We start from the raw sequence: 17,063 nt of genomic DNA, 5'->3' as shown, positions 1-17,063 counted from the left end.
GAGAACTCGGCACGCTTGAATACACGTAGCCTACTAGTAGCACCTCATCTAGATTTTAACCTTGGACTGCTTGTCTCAGAGGAGCAAAACTTTGGGACTAAGATATGCCAGCCCTGATCATGTGGTATCACTCACTGGATTCGTGTTAGAGAATTTTGCAGATAGGGTTTTTCTTAGATTTAGCCTCGCCCAGTGTATAATGGAAACAGAAATGCTATTTACGAGGGCTATTGTGAGATGCTGAAAGAAAGAGCAGGGCTTGGGACATAGGACTTAAGGACACCAGCCGTTGTCTCTGGGACTACTTCCGTATCAGAAACTGGCAGCCCAGGCTGCCGGTGAGCAGGCTGGTTTGGTTTCTGCTGTGAATTGATTCAGGAAGCCAGGATGGGGACAGGTCTTGCCTTCTGCTTGAATACAGACTTGTCTCTGTCGGGCAGACCGTTCTGCAGTTTCTCAGCTCAGAAATCACTGTGAGCAGAGCCATTGTGAACCTGCTCACAAAAAATCAAACAGTTTGGGAGTGAGGTAATAAAGCCCAAAGGGAATCGTAGTTTTGACTGCATTGGGGTGGGGGGGGAGGTCTGGTCCCGGATGCCTCCTGAGGGAGTGAGAGGAGGGCTTGAGAGTTGCAGATGAGCAAGAGGGGCTGTCCAAGAAAAGTCCTTCCTGGGTCTCACTGATGACCCGATGGAACAGGGTTTCCTGGGCCTGGAGAGTGGTCATATGGGAGGAGGCAAAAGCAAACAGCAGAGGACACAAGCTGCCAGGAACTAACTGCCCTTGCTGTGAGTCCCGCACACACCCACAGGATGTTAGACCACAGCTGGGCCCTGGGGAAGGAGTAAGGACTTTCAGGGAGGTGGCCAGGAAAAGCTTGTCACAAGTTCAAAGGGCAGGGGCAGGGACAGGGGCTGAGCTCAGCATTTCCGGTTGTTACTGTAGGGGTAGGGAGCCACCCAGTTGTGGATATCTGTGCATACCAGTCAGGAGCACACAGGACTAGCTGACAACACAGAGAACCATAGAGGATCTACATTCCAGCTGTGCAGCTTGCAACTTAACCCAAGCTGTGGTCTGTCTACAAGGTGAGGGCAGTTAATAGCACCAGTCTCACAGAGAGTTTGTGTGTGTGCTCATGCATATGCAAATGTGAGTGTGCACAGAGGACAAAGGCTGATGCTGAGCGTCTTCCTCAATCACTCTCCATATTCTTAAAACAAGATTTCTTAACCTGACACTCACCAATTCTGCCAAATTGATTGGCCAGCAAGTTCTAGGGATCCCATGTGTCTGCCCTCCCTGATTCTTGGATTAAAGGCATGTGCCACCACATCTGGATGTGTGTGCATGTGCGTGTGCGTGTGCGTATGTGTGCGCGCGCACGCACGTTGGACATTGAATTCAGTTCCCCCTGACCCACAGAATAGTTTTGAAGGTTTAGTGCAATAATCCATGAAATATACTGGTGTGTGGTGGGCCCTTGATAAACAGTAGAAATCATGTTTAAGAGCAGTTTTAGAAACATGCACACGTGGTTATGAGCACAGGAATGCAGGTGCTCTTGCAGGTCAGAGGTATCAGATCCTCCTGGGACTGGAGTTGTATCATAGGTGGTTGTGAGTTGTCTGAGGTAGATGCTGGCAACCAAACGAATCCTTGCAAGAGCAGTATGCATGTATTTATTGCATAATCCTTCCAGCTGTCACGGTCACTTTTGCCACAACTTCTTGCCAGTTCGGAGAATAGCAACATGAGACCCAGGAAGGCTTAGACTCCCACACCTAAAGGCAAAGGCATTGACATTTCAATCCAGCTTTCTATGGCTCTAAAATCTGGGCTCCTTTTTGGGAGGTGAAGGCAGATCCAGTGATTGCCCGGAGAGAAACGGAGTCTTTTTGAGTCTTATGTTCATGGACGTCACTGACGGGCACAGCTCTTCTAGAGTAAGGGTGGAACGTCCCATTCTTTTTTTCTTGAGCACAGGAGTCATGAGAGCCCTGAGAGCTTCCAGAATAACAAGGAGAAAGGCCCTGCAGCAGGTAGACAGAATCCCAGGGTTGGGGGCTGTGCTGGGAGGACCCAGGTCCCCCATCGAGTCTTCTTTGGCAGCTTCGGCTGCAGATCTCTGCATTGTAACTGCGGGACTTTGTGGGGTTCCCTCACTCATTTGGTCTGGGCCCTTCCTCCCCACTTCTGAACGCAGTCATTCCCAACTAACAAAAGCAACTATGGCTACTCTGACACACCCACGTGTCCTGCGATGCTGGCCAGGCTGTGCCTGGCCAGTGTGCCAAGCTCAGCTCAGTCTCTTCTCATGTGCCAGGACATCCTGGCTTGCTGCCTGCCCACCCCTCATGAAAACCTAAATGGCTCTCATTTTTGAGACATTGGAATTGAACAGCCCTGGGAGAAGGGGTTAGGGGTGTGGGAAAGTAGAATCTTCCTGAACCCACTGTGATTTCTCTCCAGCTCTGGATGGCCTACTTCCGGCCATCCTTATGGTGGTGAAGGATGAGTGGCTTTGAAGTGTGAGGATGTTACCTGGGAAGCTTGGGGTGGAGTAGGGAGGGTACATGTCTGTTTCCCTGGGGGAGATGCTTGAGCGCTTATGAAGGTTCTGGACTCAGGCAGATCAAGCTTGAATCTTGATTCTGTCGCCTATACGGTATATGACCTTGGGGAATCAACTTCACTTTCTTGAGCCTCATCTGTAAAACAGGACTAAACTCTCATGAAGTTGTTGAAGGATTAAAAAAAAAAAAAAAGGTGGGGCTGGAGAGATGGCTCAATGGTTAAGAGCTGTGGTTGCTCTTCCAAAGACCGGGGTTCAATTCCCAGCACCCACATGGAGGCTCACAGCTGTCTATAACTCCAGGATCTAAATCCTTCACAAAGACATACATGCAGGCAAAACACTAACACACATAAAGTAAAATAATGTTAAAAAAGGTAATGAATGAGAAGTTGTGGAGCAAAGCTGAGGCACAGCAAGTGTTAGGGAAATGATATCCTAGGACGCTGTCCCTGAGGCAGCTGCTGAGGTGGGGGGTGTCTGGATCTAGTGTTGTGGTAGCTGGCAGCCCATCCTTGGGCTTCATACAGGAAGTTCAGAGTTCCAGTTTCATGCTACAGCTCTCCAGAAAGCTAAGTATCACGGCTGGCCTGAGAAGTGGCATGGGGACCCTGTAGCCTGAGGTGTCTCTGCCTTTAACGTTTGTCTCCCTCAATGCCAGCGAGCCCGCTTCCCAGAAGCAGGGTAAAGACGGCCAAGGCCTTGGGGCGGGATGGGATGATGATGGAGGTTCCCTCTGGAATACTAGGAGGACACTAAAGGGGCCGTCTCTGTCGTTTAAATCTGTCCAGCTGGCCCTCTGACCACGCCTTTAGGGCGGGGTGTGTCGCTCCCCTGTCCCGACCTGTGTTGTTCTCCCCCTCCTGCGGAGGACAGCAGCGGGACCGGTCCTGGGTCAGATGATGCACAGACCTGGGCTTCGACACACCGGTATCTTTCCAGAAATAGAGGCCAGAGCAGGGCCTCCCAGGGCTGTGGTGACTCCGGAAGTCCCGAAGTCCGTTCGTTTCTGACAGGATCTTTATATTCCTTCCCAACCTGGGGCTTTTGGCTCAATGTCTGCCCATCCCTTCCAGTTGTACTCAGTTCCCCCGGACCTGAAGACGGGAAACCCCCATGGGCCTCCAGCTATTGGAGGATTTCCGAAGTCCCCACTTGGGTCAGCTGGGTTGCCCCTAACGAACTGGCGGGGCGGCAGGCGCCAAGTCCTTAGGCTCGCCCTCTGGAGCTGCCGATCTGAGCTGCGATTAGGCTGGAATGTTCCCGGGCTGGTTCTGTTTCGCAGCGAGGTCCGGGAGACCGTGGGAGGTTCTGGCTGTCCCTGTTTCCTCGGGCTTGGAAACCCACAGGCCCTGCCCCTAGGCCTTGACTTCTTACCTACTCATCTCTCTTCTCGACTCTGCTTTTGCCCCTGACCCTATTACAGCAGCCTCAAAAGGCTCACGCTTAAAGGGGCCCTTCTGCGGGGGAAACCTGCACCTATCAATCCGTCTTGCTGATTACTCTTTCCCTTCGAATCCCTCAAAGCAGCCCGGCTGATTTCTCTCCCTCTCCTCCCCTCCTTCAAATGGTCTGACTATCCCCGGCATCTGTCCTAAGTGCCTGGGACTTTTACTTCAAGTGGCTGTCATTATGCTGTTTCCAGCATACTTGCCTTTTCAAGTATCGTTTCATCTTACAACTGCTATTGGCCAAGGACAGGGCAAGTCCTAGAACGTAAGACCTCCGAGTGGTGGGTGCAGAGAATAGTGGTCAAATCTGGAACCTTTAAGAGCACACAGCTGAGCTGTGGGTGTTGGGTGGGGGAGCAGGCACAGGGGAGATTCCTTTCCCACAGTTAACATTGCCCCAGGCAAGGTTTCTTTTTCCCTCCCTTTTCCCCATCCCTTTGTCACAAGCTGTAGGGTGGTCTCTCCCACAGGACACTCTTCCCTTTCCTTGTTCTCACAGGAGGAGGCCTTTGGAGAAGGGAGAGTAGCTGGGGAGTACTCCAGTTGTAGCAGTTCTGAAACACCCATCCCCATGCCCAACCCCCCTCTTTGGGCCTCTCTTTGCTGTGTTGTGGGGTTGCCCTACAACATGTGGCTGTGGTATGTAGGGGTCAGTTCCTGGGGCTGGGGAGTCACCACATGGCTGTGCTGAGCTCCAGGTTTAGAGGGTCCTCTAGGTTTATAGGTCTTCAGTTGCTTACCTGCTAGGTGCCAGGGCTGTTGGAAGGTCACTAATTAGGCCCAGGGTAGGAGTGGAGGCAGGGAGCCCAGGTAGGTGGGGAAGTCAGCCACCAGACGCAGGGAATCTGAGATGAGCTGTCACTGCTCTGCCCACTTCTAAGTCACCATATTCAGAACCAGGGAGACCAATCCCGTGGGGGTAGAAGGAATAGTGGAGGAATAGAAATCATGAACCCCAGAAGCGAACAAGCTGAGTGATCTTGAACAATACCCCATCCCCCTTTGGAGATGGAGTTTCCCTACACGGCCCTGGCTTTCCTTTAACTTACTTTGTAGACCAGCCTGGCCTCGAACTCAAGGATCAGCCTGCCTCTGCCTCCTGAGTGCTGGGATTAAAGGCATGTAGCACCACGCTAAGCCTTATTTCCTAAGCTATGAAAGGTGAGTAACAACAGTACATGTCTCTTAGAGACTTGCAGGGGCTAAATAAATAGGGTTAAATAACTAATTAATTTAAAAGGATTAAATAATAAGATTCATGCATTTAGCTCTAAGTATACACGTTAAGGTTTGTTTGGTTGGTTGGTTTTGTTGTCTTCCTAGCATCTACTCAGGATTCTCCAGTGCTGCCCAGCCTGACAGTGGGTTTGTTTAACACCTACATTACCAGACAGAGAAGCTCAATGTACTAAGATAAGGGACCAACAGGGCCCCTGGGGTCCAAGGCAGGCTTCCAGACGCTGAGGAGCCCGGGCGGGCGGATGGCTCAGGACGGACGCCTGGGCTGGAACGAGAAAAAGAAGCAAACTAAGTTTAAAGGCTGCCTCATCAAACACAGGCTGCTGCAGCAGGCCGTCGTACTGGCAAGGGTACTGGTGTGTCTGCAGAGGGACTTGGCATTCCCAGGCAGACCACCCTGGAGCTGTCTCCTAGAGAGGGTAGAGTATACACAAAGCCTTAAAGTACTTGGTGATTCTGGCCACATTGTTGCTCTTTAAGGCCTAAGTCAAGTTCCCAGTACTATACAGAACACCTTCCCATCCTCCAGCCATGGATGGTGTTCCCATCGTGATGAGGAGCTCTCAGTTTTCTGAGGACTCTTGCCGGCGGCGGGCTCAGGGGAGCAGAGACCAGCTGTGGAGGGCTGGGCTACCCGAGGGCTGCTTCTTTCGTCTCTGTTCTGTCCTTAACACACCAGTCGCTGGTTGTCTGGGTCGTGTGGTCTTTACCTGGAAGCACCCACATCCAAGCTAGACTGTGGAGCAGAAGAGAAACACAATCCAGGCAGACCCTAGCATCTAGGATATCTGTGTTGTTGAAAGGGTCCCAGGCCTGGAGCTCTGCTGCCTAAGTCCTGCACTTTACTGAGGGATAGGGGTCTATCCTAGCTAGACCTTGGAACTGAGACAGCCAGGGGGGCAGCCAGGGCTATGGAGACTACCTGGGAAGGGCAGTGAGAAAATAGTGCACAAAAAAATCTATTGCTCCTGTCTTAGAAGTTTTTATTACAAGTTCCAAACCCTAACTCCTCCTGATGGAGGACAAGACGGAGGTACACCACCACTAAGCTGGCCAGGAACCTTGAGTGATATTAAGGACACTGCAGCCTCCTGTGGAGAGACAGCAGGTCAGGTTCTGTCAGGGATGTTCCCTTCCTCCAAACTGCCCTCTCCTCTCACTGCCCCCCACCCCAATGTGCTCTAAACACTCTAGAATTCTTTTTCGTTGTTTGTAATTTTCTGCTCATGTCTGCATCTGCCACAGACCTGGTGCTCTTAGGACTACAAGGCTATACTTGCCTTAGGACTGTCTCAAAGCTGCTTGGGAGGCCAGTGTCCTGTGGACATCCTGGAGTGCAGAGGAGTACCCTTATTCAGACCCTCTCCCTCCCTGAAGCATTCGAGTGGCCACATGATCAGCTATGAATCCGAATACAGGCTGACTCAGGTTTGACCTGGCTTTCCCAGGATGGAAAGCTATTCTGAATATTTGGACATAAAATGGATGCTTATGTGGGACTTGAGAGTTAATTTATCCTTTACCTTGAGAAACCCCCAGGTCTTAACAAAACCATCTAACTGAACCCAAAACGCAAGGGGACAGATCAGCACACAATCAGGGATGTGCTACTTCAAGGCTTCCCTTTAAAATGATATCTCAACTTGACTTCATTTTTGGAAAGAAGGATGTCTTCATCAATAGAAATACCTAGACAGGAAGGAGGTTAGTGTGGACACAAGAGAGCTCCTCTCGCTTCCCAACCCCTACTCTGGCAGTTTTCACATCGGTTAATTTGTAATTCCAGAGTATTTCTCCATGGGAAGAACCACTTACCAGTCTGTCTAATGCGGGCCTGGAACTGTTGTGAGCTGCTGGGGTGTTAGGCAGCAGCCTCGAGGCGACTCAGACAGCAGCCTTGGAATGTAACTATAAACTCACCCCCTCCACCCTCTAGCCACCCCCCTACCACCACCACCACCTCCTTGTTCTTTTCCTTTACAACCTAAAACTGATCATTTCCAACTTGGGAGGCTATGCCGCAGGAGGCCGCGCGCGCTCGGGGAGGCTGCAGGCGGAGGCCCGCGCTAACAGGTGCGCGCCGCGCCCCGGAGCCGCATACTCCAGCAGCGGGCGCGGGGTCGTGTCCCTCGCACCCGGAAGACACTGGCCCGCTCGGCCTCTTTCGAGGGGTGAGAAGAGAGCCGGGAGGCAAGCTGCGTCTTTCTTCGCCCCTCCTGACATTCCAGCATCCTCAGCTCGCGGCGCCCTGGATGCGGCCTACTCGGCCGCCAGCTTAGAGGTGTGGGCGACCGCGAGGCTGGGCCCAGGCAGCCAAGGGGGACGGATGGACGGGAGGTAGCGCCAAAAGCCCGCTCAGCCCCCACGCACACTGTGCCCCGACACCCGGGCGACGTGGCCGCATCCTATCCCCCGGCCTGAGAGCCCAGGCTGTGAGGCGCACACGAGAGTCAGGTTGGAGGTCTCTAAAGGAAGCGTCTTACCCCACCGGACCTCTCCGAAGCGGTGCGACCACACCAGGAGCCCGGGAGCCCGGGAGCCAGGAAGCCGCCGGGCACCGTATTCGCCCCCTGGCGGCGCCCGGACACGCAGGGCGCGGCCGCCTTCGCAGCGGAATGAGCTGTCCACAGCAGCACTGGGCGCCGCCCGCCCGAGGTCACGCCAGTATCTAGCGCCGGGCTGGGAACCTGGGAGGCAAGCGGCCTTGAGGAGGAATAGGGGCAAATGACAACCATCATGAGACCTGAGGTTGTCTCTGAGTCTGTATGCTCCAAATCCTGTGTGAGCCTCTCCACTGGTGTGATGGAGGACACCTAGGATTCTAGGGTTCTTATCTTCCAGTGGTTTCCCACTCTCACCTAATCTCCTGGGAAATCAAAGCCCTCCCCCATCCCCTCTTGTGGTGACCTGACAAGGTGACCTGACAATGACATCCTTGCCTCCAGCCAACTTGGGCCTGCCACACCCAGGAGAAGTGAGTGTCACTCGGAGGAAGTGAGTGTCAGGTTTCCTCAGGAGAGGCAGCACAGCATTCAGAAAGGTCCTTGAGTGCCCCTAGGGAGAATGACACAGCCCTGGCTTTATGGGAGTTAAAGCTTTCAACTTATGGGTGCTTCCAGTCTCCTAAGGTCACACTGGGAGGCAATAGACACACACAGCAGAAGGCCTTGTGGCAGGTGCCTGAGGGATGAATGCTGAGGGCGACAAAGAGCACCAACCGAGCAATGGAAATGCCCCAACTGGACAGGATGTGTGAAGGACAAACTGGGAATACTCCTGGTCTGCCTGAAGTGAAATGGAGGGTTGGTTGGGAAAGGAGAGTGGCCAAACTCAGAAGCCCAATGAGGGTATGGTTCAGAGTTGAGAAATTCGAGGAGGAAGCCTCTCTGGGGGAGGCAGGCAAGCACTCTGGGAAGGCTGCCGCCACTTAACAGTCCTGAATGGCATACTGGGAAGTACAGGTCCTGGGCTTCTTTTAGAACTGGCGAGATTCAGGAATATCTGTCTGGAAGGAAGAAACACTTGGGGTGAGGCAGGAAAGCAGCTCCCCATTAGGCAAAAATGCTGCAAGCCATGAAGCAGCCATTCCAGTACAGGGCGGCAAGGAAAGAAGACCCTGAAGCTTCCTGGGGAGGAAGCCAAAAGCCTGACTGAGGGACCAGCAGGGGGCGCTGGCGTTTCTGACCCTTCGACCCAGCAGGGCTGACCATAGCTGACAATCTGGCTATGTCAGTTTCAGCCCCATTACTCATTCTATTTCCCCATCAGTCCTTCAGGTGGCTCAGCAGTTCCCATCCCACACAGTCTCTGATTCTGTACAGAGACAACAAACCTGGAATGGCACCTGCGGGCTTTCCTGTGTCCTCCTGTCCAAACCTGGGTGGAGTAGGTCTCAGGCTACTCATGCTCCGTTCTTTGACTTATAAAAGCCATTTCTTCTGGAAGCTGGAGACAGACTTATCTCAGCAGCATGTCAACTTACTTGATTATGGCTTCCAGAAGGGCTTGTCCATGCCTGGGGGTGGTGCTGCCTCATGGTAACCCCTACAGTCTGACCCTTATGGCAGGCCAGGTAGGCCAAGCCCAGGAGTACATCTGAAAATGCCAGACACATCTGGCTACACTGTCACTTTCTTGGGGGAGGGAGGAGGAGGCTCCTGAACTAACGCCCATAAAGGCAGCTCAGAGCACTGAACTCCTATGCCACCCAACGCTGAAAGTCAGGACAACTGTGAGATGCTTGACAGGTATGGCAGTCCAGGAGGACACTGAGGGTAGAGGGCAAGCACCATGGCAAGATCTTGTCACAGCAATGGCTCTAGGAAAAGAGGCAGGCAACAAGGCTTCAGGGTAAGAGTGCGACTCTCACGGGCACAGAAGAGAGCACAAGGAGAGGAGGGCCCCGGCCTAATGGGACCACACAGTCTAGTGCTCTTTTGCCCAGGCCAGGTCTTCTTCCTTCTGCAACCAAGCCACAGCTAAAGGTGACTCCATTAACTCATGATGCTTGAATTTCTCCAGCACCAGTCATTCCATCCTGTCCTTTTTCCTGGGAAGAACTAGGTGACAAATGGAAAGATTCTTGCCTCATTTATTCATGTGTGATGCTTAGAGAGCACAGCTAAGGGCATGTGTTCCCTGTAGCTTCTGTCCCCATTATACCTCTGTCCCCTTGAATCGGTCCCAGAGAGGGACATGATCTTCCAGTCACCTTCTCTGCCACTCCCTCTGTCCCAGGGCTGTGGTTAGCACGATCACTGAGTTAGGGATGTTAGGGTCATGACCTTACTCGTTCCTCACACTGGCTCAGAGACCTGTCAAGCACTCCTCCTTGGCTGGCCCTTGTTTCCTGCTCATGCCAGGTTCGAGGGGTTGAAGTCTGCTCCCTAAGCTGATACCGATAACACAGCAGCCTTGGTGTCATGCTCTGTGGGGTGACTCCGTAAATATTAATTGACTCTGAGAACAAGCTGCACTTTGACTTTACCTCTGACTAATTAAATAAACCTACCATGTAAAACAGCAGAGGGGACAGAGGTTTAGGCTATGCTAAAAAGAAACTGGGCTGAGGGTCAGTTATACCCTTGGCTTCCAAGCAGAAAATCTTGCTTTGTTTGGTCTGGACTTCGAGGCTTGTTTTTTTTTTCCTGTTTTTATTTATTTATTTATTTATTTATTTATTTATTTATTTATTTATTTATTTTTAAAGTCAGGGCTAGAGTAGTGTCAGTGAGAAATGATGTCACTCCTCTGAAACAGCCTGAAGAACTAGGAGTTCAGACGCCTCTTAGGTACCACATGCTTGTAACAATGTATCTAAACCTACGGCCTACGGCCCTCTCCTGTCCTCATAATCCCCATGCTAAGCATCTCTCATCAATACTTCTGGGTTAGCTAGGGGAGCCTGGGAAGGCCAGCAAGATGTGACATGAACGCCCCTTCCAGCCATGCCTGGGTATTTTAAACTGCCGAGGCTGTGGGAACATCCTTTCTTCGGTGATGAAAAAAAATGCGCCATGGCGATGTTTCATCCGGTCCTCTGAAAGTCAGGCAAACAACTGGGATGCCAAGAGCAAGCTACTTCATCTTGCCAGACCTGGTCTCTCCTTTATTTAATGGGGAATAGAAATATTGGCCTCACTAGACAGTGGTGGCACATGCTTTTAGTACCAACATTCAGGAGTCAGAAGCAGGAGGATCTCTGTGAGTTCAAGGCCAGCCTGGCCTACAGAGTAATACTATAGAGTATATAGTATCCAGTACTATATAGAGACCTTGTCTACAAAACAAACAACAAAAACACAAACAAACAAAACAAACAGGGGGGTTGTTGAGAGATTCACAAAGATTAATGTTGTTTAGGCCTTGCACAAAGGGCCAAGTTCTGCTATTTGATATGAAAAAGATGGTAACAACTGTATGACAGGTTACCTTTGACATGTTTTATGTGTATTGGAGTTTTGTTTACATATATGTCTATGTAGCATGTGTCTGATATCCAAGGAAGCCAGAAAAGGATGTCATATACCCTAAAACTGGAGTTGCATGTGGTTTTGCCATCATATCTATGTTGAGAATAGAACCTGGGTCCTCTGGAAGAGCAGCCAGAGCTCTTAACCACTGCACCAGCTCTCCAGCACCCTCATCTCCAGTTGTAAAGACAGGGTTTGACTACTAAGTCCTCGAAATCTTGATCCACTTGCCTCAGCCTGTCTAGTGCCAGGGTTACATGTAAATGCCATTACACTCAGCTTCCGGGCTTTGTTTCTTAAGACAGCTCTTACCCCCTTATGTGAAAATAGATGGTAAGTATAATCTCAAAATGATGCCTGTAAAGGCCAAATGTGAAATGAGGTAAGGCAGGGGCTAGGAAAGGGCAGTTAGTATGTAAGCTACTGAGAAAGGTGAAGCAGAATGCTAGGCCTTTTCCTTCCCATCCACATCTCTCATAGCATCCATCCGGGTCCTGACTCTTACAGATCTCCTGCTCCCTGCTCCCTGCTCCCTGCTCCCGTGGGTGTTGTTCAGAGGCCACTTCTGAGGGCCTGCGGCTCATGGCAGGCCATTCCTTACTCTGTCTTCTTTCAAGGAAATATTACACCTGTCACCACAGTGGGCTAGCAGGGGGCTGTGCATAGTCCCCCAGAGCTTCCAGGCAGGCCCAAGATAGACGTTTTACATTTAACACTTTGGAAGGATTAAATGTGGTTCTCAAAAAGCTCAGACTTGCAAGCTTTGGAGAAGGCCCAGGTTTGGCTCCCTTTAACTCCCAAATTCTTGTGGGATGTTGCAATTACTTGTGACAATCCCTTTCCCTGCTGGGGACTTTGATTTCAGATTTAGACATGTAAAACTGGGTGGCTGGCCGGGCCTTGAGCAACTTGGGAGCTGGATGAGGATAGGCTAGGGAGGGATCTTTGCAGCATGTGCCTTTGGAAGATGGGATCTCAAAGAATGAGAGGCTGAAGTGTTGTTTGTGTTAGCAAAACTTTTCAGGTCCCATGGAAGATTCTTGTCTCTGCATTGGATCATTCTGGTGGGGGAATGGTTCCTTCAGCCTTAAAAATATTTGTTTGGTTACTTACTTAGAAAGGATGTTGCTATGTTGTCCACACTGGTTTCAAACCTGAGCTCCCATCTCAGCCTCTGAAGTCATTACCAGTGCCACCATGCCTTGTTTTCATTCTCTGGCTTTTAAAACATTAATGCCTAAGGAAACATTTCTGGTGACAGTGCTGTTAGGGAAGTTTTCTAGTTGCTGTTATGTATTCCACCGTGCTCACTTTTAAACTGTATTCCCTGGACAAGCAGTGGATGAAGATGCCTCAGGACCATGTGTGAAGGTATAGTGGAAACCTGGGCTGATTTGGTCCCAGAGGAGCTGGTATAGGGAGACCAAGGACATGCAGACACAGAGAAGAGCATGGCGAAAGGTGTCTATGTGTTGGGACTCTGTGACTTTGGCAAAGAGCCTGTGCCTTCGCTCTGACATTGTGCCTATTATTATTATTATTATTATTATTATTATTATTATTATTATTAAATATTTTGGTTTTTCAGGACAGAGATCGGCCTGCCTCTGCCTCCCAAGTGCTGGGATTAAAGGCATGCACCGTCATTGGTTGCATTGGACTTCACTGTACCTGTTCCTCAAGTCCACTCCTATCTTCTAGAACACAAGGTGCCATCTCATTCACAGAGCTCAGGAATGGCATAGGACAATGTGAAGGGGAGGGTCAGAAGGAAGAGCTGTGTTTCAAGTCCTTTAGGTTCCTAGGGATGCTTAGACTGGAGACGCCATGCTGCCCTACTCCAGCTTAGAAATGCTGGACTTCACACGTGACAAAAAGGGAGAGGCTGAGAATGACATGCTGAAGTGTGAGAGAGAAGAACAGGGCCAGTCTCTCTGCAGTTCTTTGGGCTTCAAAAGATTAAAAACTCAGAGTTCCTGAGCAAAAGTAAATGTTCAGCCACCTGAGAGGAATGAGGGAGTGAACCCACTGGAGTCTTTAGATGAAGCACTACACGGGTTGGTGGCTCAGGGCTCCAGTCCAGGGACAATGAGGGGCTGTAGGAGGTGGCTTGAGAGACAAGGTCTCCCTTGAAGGTCTCTGCGAACATGGCTCAGACAGTTTGTTTCTGGGTGAGAGGTCTTACTATTGTAAATGTACCAACTCTCCCCTGGAAATACGTACAATCAGTAAAATTCCAACCAGAACCCCAAGAGGATTTGTTCAATAAAACTTGATCAACTATTTGGAAAGTAAGCCTGGAGGCAGGGGCTCTTCTGTTAACTGACACTCTTGTGATTAGCTATGCACTGAGGCAAAGAAAACTTGTTTTCTAAAAAAAAATAAACACTCTGTTGGTAACGAGAAGACAATCTGAACAAACAAAAACAAGAAAGTGCCTGGAATGGAAAAAAGGCCATTAAGCCTACTAAGTATACCTGGGAGAAAAAAGAGAAATACAGTACCATCAAGTCACACCCCAACCCCATAGTAATTAAAATGCTATAGTTCAGGACCAGGAAGAGGAAAAAGTATAATGCAACAAAGAATCAAGAATTATCCGCAGGTATCTGTGGGAGTTCCAGTATGAAAGTAGTATTTGAAGGCCTTGGGAGAGGATGCCCATGGAGCCACAAGCACTGGTCAACAGCAAACCTCTGAGAAGAGTTATACACGTTAATTCCAGATGAATTAAGGATCTAAGAGGAAATCCAATTCTGAAAGAAGCACAAAAAATCTGAAAATTGTTAGGAAGCCTTTAGGAACCACAGAACTCAAAGCTGTGGCAGAAAGACAGATACATTTAATCAAATGTATATCAAAAGGCAAAACCTTTTGTAAATAACATGAAAACTAAAATGGTTTGGCCAAGACTGAGGGGTGGACCATCCTGACAGGGAACAGCCTGTGAGAAGAGACGGCCTCAAAGATCTAAGACAGATCTTCTCCTTCCCTGAAGGAGAAGTTGACTCTCTGCTGAAAGGCTATGTCTCTCCTTGTCCACCATCCCCAGTGTCCTACCATCAACAGCTAACTCAGGCTAGTGTTGCTGGGAGCTGTTCAATATACACCGACTAAGGAGAGCAGGGTGCAAAGAGGATAAGGAAAGATGGTGGGAAGAACAGGGACAACCGTACCTCAGCTTTAGGCAGAAAGTTGGAGGAAGGGCTGCCTTTGCAGTCATCACAGGCTCTAGTCCACAGATCATCGTTCAGACTTTATTGAACACAACAGGATTTCCCAAGTCCTCATTTTCACTGGGTAGTGGTGACACATGTCTTTAATCTCAGCACTCGAGAGGCAGAAGCAGGTGAATCTCTAAGTTTGAGGCCAGCCTGGTCTACAGAGTGAGTTCCAGGACAGCTAAAACTACATACCAAAACCCTGTCTCCAAAAAACAAACAAAACAAAACAAGTCTTTATTTCCCTTGCAAAGAAGGATGTTTTGGGAAAGCATACAAAGAAAATGTCACCCTGTATGGGCTTTTTCTCCAAGACACCCTCAGATTTGCTTAGTTCTAGGATCTTGGCCCCTGCCTCTTCTGCCACCCTGTTGGGTAATCTGAGGTTCTTGGCTAAGCCAGGTACTGTGTAGAGTCTGACCACTGAGTCTATGAGGCCTAAGTCACTTGATATCAAGTCTAGAGAACATAAGTGCAGAATTCACTTGATATCAAGTCTAGAGAACACTCAGACAAGACCCTCAAAGGAAAACTAATACCCTGTGGAGCTTCCAGCAGTCAAGGCACTTACGAATTTTGCGGAGATCAGGTCTGCTCCTGGATTCAGGAACCTCTGTGCTAGGCTCTTCCCAGCTCTCATTCCTCAGTTGTAAGCTGATGATAAGTTTACCTGATTCAGCTAGGATGCCAGCCACATTCAACTCTTAGGGATCTCATGGTATTCAGTGCCCACAGGTAACATGGGTTAGACACATGTACCTGGGGTTTGAGAGAAAGGAAGATGTTCTCATCAAGGGAGTAGATGCGTTTTCGTGAAGAGATGCTGAACGTGACCTGAGTTACAAGGAATTAAATGCACTGAGAGGAACAGAGAGGTATCAGGACCAGCCAGAACTGGATAGCCTCTATCAAGAAACACCAGGTAATCCTTCAGGCTCCAGTTTAGATTTTAGAGATATGTCATAGGATTTGTTTGTTTGTTTTCAAGACAGAATTTGTCTGTGTAGCCCTGGTTGTCCTGGAACTCACCCTGTAGACCAGGCTGGCCTACTCAGTGATCTGCCTGCCTCTGCCTCCTGAATGCTAATTTTTAAAGGTCTGTGCCATCACAACCCCGCTATATTGTAAGATTTCAAGAGAAATATAAGGAGTGAATAATACATGCAGTTGGGATAAAACCCAGACATCTGACTCCTCATGAAAGGATAGCCCAGAGATAAGGTGAAGAGAAGCCCTGGCCCCTGGGAAACTTAAAACAATACAAAACCCCCAAAACAACAACATCAAAAACAGACTCAAGAGCTTAGATTCATTGTACCCAGAAGGAAAAGAAACAACTCCTTCCTATTGCTTATATATCACCTCTGTGGGCCAACCATGAGCCAGGCATTTACCTGAGAGTAGCATGAAGAAGAGACTGTCCCACCAGCACCAGTCCTACAACCAAAGTCAGCTGACTCTGCCTTCTACCTCTGAGATGACATCACAGAAGTCCTCTCAGGCAAGAGTGGGCATGGCTGAGTGCTTTCTATCACTGTTCCCACATTTTGGGGGAAATGGCCATACTGAGCTTAAGAATCTCCAATTTGGGTTGGGGATTTGGCTCAGTGGTAGAGCGCTTGCCTAGCAAGTGCAAGGCCCTGGGTTCGATCCCCAGCTCCGAAAAAAAGAATAGAAAAAAAAAAGAATCTCCAATTTCCCATGCACACATGAGGGGCTCCAACCAGGAAAGGTCTACGAAGGAGAGTGGCTCTCCTCCCTTGCTGCTCTTTGTCTAGGAGTCCTAACCATTAGGCATACTGTCTAATACACGCCTTTTAGTCACCTGTGGCCAGTGTAGGACCAGTGATTCTGAAACTGCTTGAGATGTGGCTTCTTTTGAGGGTTTTTGTTTTGTTTCATTTTGTTTTAATGAAAATCAAGGACCATTCTATCAGAAAAATGTACATTGTCCTTGCAGGTATAGTGTAAAATTTCTAGAACATTTCGGGACTAGAATGTTCTTAGCCATGGTAAAAACCAATTCCTCTGACTCTAGAGCCACTTCTGGGGTTGATTAGTTGCCATCCTAGATGTCCAAAGACAAATTAACGTTGACCTCTAGTCATCCCACCTTGGCAGATGGCAGAGCTACTGCCTGAATCCAGAACGAAGCAGAGTCCCTAGACCAAGGCCACGTACTGCGTATGCACTTTCCTCTACTCCAGCCAGGAAGTTCCCAACCACCTGACACAGACACAAGGTGGAAAGCTCCAAATAAATGTGACCCAGTATATAGCTGTATTGATATCAGGGTCCTCTTTGCACAGCCAAAGGAGTAGAGAGGCCCAAAGCTGCAAATGCTGTAGACATGCTTACCGTTCTTCTATGTCATTCTGCCTGGAATATGGCTGCTGCTGCTGCTGCTGCTGAAGCCTTTAACTCAACAGAACAGCTGCCAACTCACTGTCACACACCCCCCCTCGAATGATTTATTTTTATTTGGTATATGTGTGTTTGTATATGCCATGTGTATAGAGTCCACAGACCAGACGAGGACACTAGATTCTGTGGGATTACAAGCACAGGAGGCCGTGAGCCACTAGATGATGTGGGTGCAGAAACC

The 17,063-nt window shown here is 49.5% G+C and overlaps 1 long non-coding RNA gene across 1 annotated transcript; it reads right to left on the bottom strand.

Moving 5' to 3' along the window:
* Window positions 1–1,656: 1,656 nt before the first annotated feature.
* Window positions 1,657–6,254, bottom strand: LOC147999729 (uncharacterized). Its single transcript, XR_015642886.1, has 2 exons — window positions 2,545–6,254; window positions 1,657–2,033 (listed from the first exon to the last, which is right to left on the bottom strand). It is a non-coding gene; the product is annotated as an uncharacterized LOC147999729 (long non-coding RNA).
* Between the last annotated feature and the right edge of the window lie 10,809 nt (window positions 6,255–17,063).

Source organism: Rattus norvegicus, chromosome 18 (assembly GCF_021556685.1).
Source record: "Rattus norvegicus strain SHRSP/BbbUtx chromosome 18, alternate assembly SHRSP_T2T, whole genome shotgun sequence".
Taxonomy (NCBI): domain Eukaryota; kingdom Metazoa; phylum Chordata; class Mammalia; order Rodentia; family Muridae; genus Rattus; species Rattus norvegicus.
This window is presented reverse-complemented; position numbering and strand designations above follow the sequence as displayed.